This window comes from Canis lupus, chromosome 3 (genome assembly GCF_003254725.2).
Source record: "Canis lupus dingo isolate Sandy chromosome 3, ASM325472v2, whole genome shotgun sequence".
NCBI lineage: Eukaryota > Metazoa > Chordata > Mammalia > Carnivora > Canidae > Canis > Canis lupus.
This window is the reverse complement of record NC_064245.1, coordinates 13,645,036-13,652,658: the sequence shown is the minus strand read 5'-3', so window position 1 is coordinate 13,652,658 and position 7,623 is coordinate 13,645,036. Positions and strand designations below refer to the sequence as shown.

General features: G+C 46.9%; 1 long non-coding RNA gene across 1 annotated transcript; it reads left to right on the top strand.

Annotated features, from left to right (window-relative positions):
* The first annotated feature begins 470 nt into the window (after positions 1–470).
* Positions 471–5,546, top strand: LOC112653632 (uncharacterized). The gene is made up of 4 exons (XR_003132329.3): positions 471–815; positions 1,810–1,848; positions 2,564–2,745; positions 3,709–5,546. It is a non-coding gene; the product is annotated as an uncharacterized LOC112653632 (long non-coding RNA).
* Positions 5,547–7,623: the final 2,077 nt, after the last annotated feature.

The following is a 7,623-nucleotide window of genomic DNA, read 5'->3' as shown; positions in this document are numbered from 1 at the left end:
CGGGTCGCGGCCTCCACCCCGCCGCCCACGGACGGACGGCGAGGCTTTGCTTCCGTGGGGGCGAAGTCTTTCGAAAGCGGGGAAAACGCCTTCGTTTGCTGTCCTCCCGCGACGTGGGCAGGTTCTGAGCGATTCCTCGGGGGAGCCGGGCCGCGACCTCTAGCGACGTGCACGGGGCAGGAGGTTAAACGGGCGCGTTCGCGGCGGGTCTGTCAGCTGGGAACTCGCTGCGCAGCCGGCACGGGCGGGGGCGACCGTGACACCCTCCTCCCTCTAAGAGGCCCCCCTGGGCGCCCCCCTGACCCCCGGCGCCCCCCCGCCCCCCGTATACCTGGACACCGCGCGCTCCGCAGGGAAGAGGGGGTCGCGAGTGCCCTCGAGGGCGGGGGCCACCGACCGGGCGTTGCTGCTCCTGCCGCCGCCGCGGGCCCGCGCTGCGTGAGGGGGCGCCCGGCAGGGGGCGCTGCGCACCGCGCGGCCCAGGCTCCCGGGAGGCGGCGGCCCTGGGGCCTCCGTCAGAGGCTCGAGGCCCGCGGGGCGCCCAGGGCCGAGCGAAGCGTCCTCCGGCCGCCTCACCGCCGGGTCGGGCCCGTCTCCGGGCCCCAGGGGTCGCTGCGACGCCTCAGACGCTCTTTGTGTCCACGGCGGCCCGCGCTTTGGGCCCGCGCTTGACCCCGGGGCACCAGCTCTATTTGTGCTCGCTCAAGAGACGGCACTATCTCAGGAGCACTTTTATCTTTATAAACCCACTCGTGACAGATTTGTATTCTGAGATGTTGTTGTTGTTGTCGTCGTCGTCGCCCTAAGCTCCGAAAGTAGGTTTGCCTGGTATATTATTTATGCGTCCCAGAGCGCGCCCTTTAGAAATTCAAGGGAAACTTGTAAAATGTTATCCTGGAGGGAAGCCCAGGAGGGGGTTGTTCTTGCAGCGGTGACTTGGTCTGAGGGGGAGCAAGAAATGCAGTGAGGAGGGGGTGTACTGAGGGGACCTGCCCAGAGTTGTTGTCCACCCCCTCCAGCACCTAGAAAAAAATGGAGATGACTGGAGTTGATCTGTTCTAAGGATTTTTTTTTTTAAGATTTTATTTATTTATTCATGAGAGACACACAGAGAGAGAATGGCTGAGACACAGGCAGAGGGAGAAGCAGGCTCCATGCAGGGAGCCTGACGTGGGACTTGATCCTGGGACTCCAGGATCATGCCCTGGGCCAAAGGCAGGCACCCAACTGCTGAGCCACCCGGGCTGCCCTGTTCTAAGGATTATGGCAGAATCTTGGTATGGGGGGAAGAGACGCAAGATGGGGTTCGAATTGGAGAGAGAACAGATCTGGAAGGTCTGAGAAGGGTTTGAGTTAAGTGAACAGGGAGTGTGAATGATGCCCTGGGCTCACATCAGGAGAAGCACCTGAAGAGAGAATTTGGTAACTTGCCAGGAGGGGGGAACCGGAAAGGCTTTCACCTGCAAGAGCCCGGCGGGGAGCAGCAGCTGGCCTGGCCTTGAAGTACTGGGGTAGCCATACAAAGGGGGTTCTCTTACCTGCCTCTCGCCAGCGTGTTCCTCTGACTCTTCTCCCACATTCAGAGGGAAATAGATTTGGGAGAAGTTCCCCACATCCTCATTCCTGGCCTTGGCTAGTTGTTTCTCCAGGATTTTTCCTATAGGTGTCCGATCCCCTTTTACACCCTGTGAAATCACGAATCTCAATCTTTCCCCTAAGGCTTCTCCTACAGAAGTCTCTATGTCTCATTAAAGTTTTTGTGTTTGTAGTTATGTATTGCTTCTGGTTTTTTATTTTTGGTTCCTGTAGGTTTTTGCTGAGAAAAATGATCTTTGGAGCCTGGAGAAGGTAGGGAATCTGTGGTTTCTCTAGATTGCCCTTTTCCTTCCAGGGCTCATGGGAGGGGGGGGAGGGGTTCTGTCCCATGGACTTTGGCTTTAGTGGACTTGGGTGGGGGTCCACAGGAAGGGTGTGAGTATAAGCACTGAGCACTTCTCAGGCACAAGGACATGGAGGTTTCAGGTGAGTCAGCAAACAAAAGCATAAACACTTTGAAAACCAAGTCCAGCAGAGTTTATTTAGCTTATTTCAAATAAACTCACCCCCATTCCCACCCCTTAGGGCACACACGAAGAATGATGCTTGTATGTGTAGTATATTCTCGTGGATATATGCAGTGTCGTGAGTAATTCTTAGCTTGTGATGTAAATTCTATCCTGTTCTTGCTCACTCAGAGACATGTTTTGGAGTTGAAAATGAAAGAATTCGGATTCTTTATAAGTTTGTGAAGTTTTTGTGTGTGTGTTATGTGGGAGAGGTAACAAATGCAAATGGGAACTTTGCTAAGAGATGAGGATTGATCCTGATTTATCAGGGCAGTAGATAAGAACAAGGCCAGAAAACAACAGGTATTCACACAAAGAACCATGCGTTGGTGTGGCGTTTTTACTACGTGGCCTTTGTAGAATAAATAGGGTGAATTCACATCATTTTGGAGAATGTGAAGCTAGGACTTGTAGAGGGCTTATGTGAATTTTTTTTAAGACCATGGTATATATCACAGGTGTACTGAAGATTCCAGCTGGCAGCTCATGCCTTTAAACACCTCATGCCCTTTGTGAGGTGAGTGGGGAAGACCAGGTGCAGGCCTGATATGTGCCTCATTCCATTTTCGGAAGGGCTGAGGTGAGGCGTCTCCTACAAGTCAAGAGGGCCAAGACCCTGGCCACGTCCCCCAGTGCTCAGGTGAGTGTTCTTCTCTGAGTGCTAGTATCTGATGGGTCCAACATTTGTGAAACACGCTGGCCAAGAGGCTGGCTGGAATATTGTTTGGCATTCTCAGGTTGACAGAACTGGTTTTATGTAATTTGAGAGGTGTGTGGCATGTGAGCCAGGCTTTTATCACTCGCCCCCTTTCCCTTCCTGGGAATTGTTTGTGTGGCGGAGATTTCCTGTCTGTATTTTTAGTGTCTCATTCTCCATGGTTGCTCAAGTATCCATGGCCATGTTTTACTGACTCACGCAGATTCCCAGATGCCCCTGATAAAACTGATGGCTACTCAGTGTGGAAAGCCCAGGAATTGTCCCATAGCTTGCCTCATTGGGACAATTATTGGGGGAAAAAAATCTGGTTTTTCAGAAAACAGGGTTTTGCAGATAGCTTAGCTTTCAGAATGACAAGTTTTGTTAATTAGCTTTCTTAATGCTGAAGCAGAAGAAGGATATATTCTGGGGTAAAGCAAGAGGGAATGGGTACAGCAAGTATTCATACTGCATTTTTTCCACCGTCCCCTCTCCTTGCTGCTGCTTTCAGGCCAGCTGGAGTTCCCAAAGCCCCGCGTCTGTGGGCAAGGCTGCGTGGTGAAAGAGCTGAGTCACAGCTTTGCTTCTCTATAATTATAAATTTTATCACCTCATCTGACATAGAGAGGGTGTTGGTTGGAAATGAAATACACATTAGGAATAAGCTCTTTAGAAATAGAAAAAAAGAGAGAGAGAAAAAAAAAGCAAAAACAGTAAAAAACAAAACAAAACAAAACCCAGCTTTCACAATGTGAAGGCTTTTTTCCACTAGCTAAGGTCATGAAGAGACAGAGGAGTCATTTCCCCTTCTTGCCCATAAAGTCATGAAACTTAAAACATCAAAATAAACAACACTGTAAATTTCTTGTCCAACCCTCTTCTCATTATTTTGTTTCGTGTCCTCAGAGCCCAAGTTTGGAGAACATACCTTGTCAGCTGCCCCCACCCTATCTTTTCTCCCATCTTCTTTGCTGTTCTCTCAAGACCTTATTGGAAATCACTTTAGGAATGAAGTCTTGTCTCCCTAGGAGATGTCGTTTTATGGTATGTCATCGTGCTTCCGAAACTTAAAAATTGTTCTTGAAGGGTGCCTGGGTGGCTCTGTAAGTTAAATGTGTGCCTTTGGCTCAGGTCATGATCTTGGGGTCCTGGGATCAAGTCCCACATGGGGCTCCCTGCTCCGAGGGGAGTCTGCTTCTCCCTCTTTCTCTGCCTGCCACTCTTCCTGCTTGTGCTCTCTCTCTCTCTAATAAATAAATAAAATCTTAAAAAAAAAATTTGCCCTCGGGTCATTCTCTGTGTACATCACATCTCTAATAGACTGGAAGTTCTAGATCAGAGGCAGTGCCTTCCAATGCCTCTTTGTTCTCTTTGTGCTTCTTTCTTCCATGGGGTGGTCTTTAGTATGGGGAGCATCCAATCTCAAATCTCTTTTCCAACTTTGACCAACCAAGCTCCCACCTAGCTAAGCTAAGGACAAACTCCCTTTCCAATCGCATGTGTAAACAGCCCCCCCAAATAGCCAGGACATGCAAACCCATAAACTTTCCTAGTACACCTCTACCCAAATATGACCTTGTTGATACCATCTCCTTTTAGAGGACAGATCCGGATGTTTCTGTTGCTTGGTTGCTATTTGCCACATGCTTCCTGGACAGGTTTCCAGGTAACCTTAATGGTTGTGCTTCTGGGGAAGGAGGAGTAGAAAATAATTCACCTCTTCAGTAAGTGGTTGTAAAAATATAACAGCATTTAAAAGCTTTTAAAGAGCAGCCCTCTCCTTCCGGTGGCTCGGGCCCTGTTAGCTTTGCGATAGGAGCCCCCATAGTGCTTTGTGCTTGGCAACCTCTGACTTGGACAGAAGGCGGATTTAAAGGCCAGAAGATTGATTTTTTTTTTCCCCCAGTAGAGAGCTTTCCATGAGGGGTGTGGGAGAGGAATGACTCTGGGGAGCAGTGGTCAGTGAGGCTTACTTCTCCATCTGCTCTTCATTCATGGGTGAGGCTGAACAAGCTTCTTGTCTCGACAAGTGAGTCCCAGACCACAGAGGGAAGCAGTTCATCCTGGGGGTCCCAGGGTGATGGGGCACCCAGAATTAAGAGGTACGGACTGTCTGTCACTGCCTCTCCTCCCACTCGCATTCCCATCAAACCTTGCAGGGCAAATGTCCCCAAATTGCATGTGTGTTTTGCTTTGATGTGGCCACAGTGTGGCCACCCAGGCTTACTCTGGTGCAGCTGGAGCCCATGGTTCAAACTAGGCCTGACTGTCCAATTTCGGAAATTGGGAGGCGTATTCCCCTCTGCCAGGGCTTGGAATTTACCTTCCCTAGAGCATTGAGTAAGAAACTCATGTTTATAAAATCCCAAGCCCCAAGATTTCTTCCTGTCAGGGCTAGAAAAGAAGTAGGCACATAATGTCAAGCAGACCCTGCAACTTCTGTCCCTCCATTCCTGCCCAGCACAAAGTTACCGGGGGAAAAACAGGTCTAGGTGAGGAGAGGGGGTGTATTGGTTGGTTGAACCCTGAAAATGGAATTTTAAAATTGTCACTGCAGATCAAGTCATTAAATTTTTGGTCTGTAATCTTATTACTTCCAAAACTATTTCTAAAAGTTATATATAAAGTCCTAAAAAAACTACACTGTATCTCAAATGCTCTGTGTAACATTTTGTTTTGTTTTCCCCTAAGAAGTGCTAATGTAAGTCCTCTAAAAGATGTACACTCTCCATGTGCTTTATTTTTTGTGCAAATATATATATATATAAATATATATATTTAATAAAGTTTTTTTAAAATCAAGCACTCAGTACTTGGCAGTATCTAACAGTTGCTAAATCAACTCCAAATCTTCTCTAGGTCTCTAAATCAACCTTTTGGTGTCACCTTGAGCTGAAAGCCACTTCTGCTCAGCAGCCATGTGCCCATCTGTGTTGATTCTCATGGACATACTGATAAAGAGTTTATCCACCATGATGTGCAAATTACTTCTTATGATTTAGAGAGAGAGCTTGGTTACACAGCACCTCCTAGTTCTTAAAATTAAAAATATCAATGTCCATTTTATATAATGGGACCTAATTAAAATATGCATGTAAGTCTTTTATAAGACATGAGAGGTGTGGGTCGTGCAATATTCTATGGGTGAAGACATAACCATGTATATATTTTGGTGTTCATCAACTCCATGAAAATAAACTCCGTGAAACTCCATGAAAATAAAAATTCCAAACTACCACCCAAAAAAATGTCACTTGGCTTTAAAGATGGAAAGTAGTGAGTTTCTACAGTTTCCAATTATTTGGGCTGTGCAAGGTTAAAGCGAGAGGAGCTGAAAAGTTCACGTTAAGGCAGCTTGAGGCTCACCTAGTCCCACATTTCCAGCAGGATCGAATTCTCTGAGTCACATCAACTCTGGGTGGGAGATTCACTGAGGAGTGGAGCAGGGCAAAACCCAGTCTGTGGGATGCTAGAAGTAGAGGCAAATGGTTAGAGTTCCCACAAATAAAAAATAGTGAGATTCATTCTCCTCCCACCCCACCAGACACAATTCAAAATAGACTAGTCAAAATCACATCATCGTCATGAAAAATCCTCCCGTGGTCATTACCTGGTTTGTTAAAATATGTTTAATTTTTCCTTTCTCTTTGAATCGCCACCACAGTAAGCTCGTGCTTGATCTGCCCCTTGGCTACCTTAGCAGACAGCAAGGCGGGGCGGTTGTGGGGAAGGGCAGCTATGGAGGTGGTCATTTGAGAGAACGTAGGGCTCTAAGCCAGAGGGTCGTGCTCCTGCCCAGCCAACGGGGCAAACAGAATAAAGACACAGCCCCAGCAAGAACTCTCGAGTGGGTGGATTTCAGAATGTGTAGAACAGCTCTTCGTAGGTCTCAAGCACTGGGTACTTAGTTTATAATTTGCACACATTCATTTTCTGGCTGGAAGGCTGGAGGCAAACAGACAGCTCATTAGGAAAATAACCGAAGAGCTAAATATAATGGAGGAAGTAGGCAGCAGCTCCCAGACAGATGAGCATGGCTCATAGTCCTTCACGGAGATCAGAGGCCAACCCAAACCAACGTGTGTGTCCCTCAAAGGTCAGCCATCCAGGGCTTTGTCAGACCAGGAAGGGAACAGTTTCAAAGGGCCTTTTGTGGAACACGCACAGCTCTGGCCCCTGAGATTCAAATCAGGATCTGGAAACCTGTGTGGCAACTGCTCACACGCACAATGCTTAGAGACCAACGGGGCAACTCCGTCGTCCTTTTTGTCGTTTGTTTTTTTCCCTTTTTATGAGCACCAAGCTTTCCCTGTAGTTGGATGAGAGATCATAAGAAACAAAATAACCAAGAGATGTAGTTATTTACTTATTTTTGAATAAAGCCAACATAATCTTCATTGGATATTATTCAGAGAACTATATAGGAAATGGATTTAAAAAACATTTAAAACATCATTATTTGTATCATAGGTCCTGTTGCCTTGTGGGTAATAGAGTATACGTGTATAATATTTCCATATATGGGAACAAAAACCCAACCTTTGAAAAGATAAGCAAGAAACTTGTTAAAAATGGAAATACAACTTAAAGTAGATGCTCAATGGCTTTTGACTTCTACTTTGCTAAATCCTATCTTCTCTATGTATTATCTTTTCTTTCACTTAAAATGGCCAACAATTCTTCTCTGGCCTTTTCTATCTTTGGTGAGTGTTAGAAACAAACAGTGAGGAACAGGGAGTGCTGATGTTTACTGTTTTGCTTCTAGTCTCTTTTTCAGTCAGTACATAGTTCTTGTGTGTTTTGATTAGTTTTTCTCAAGCA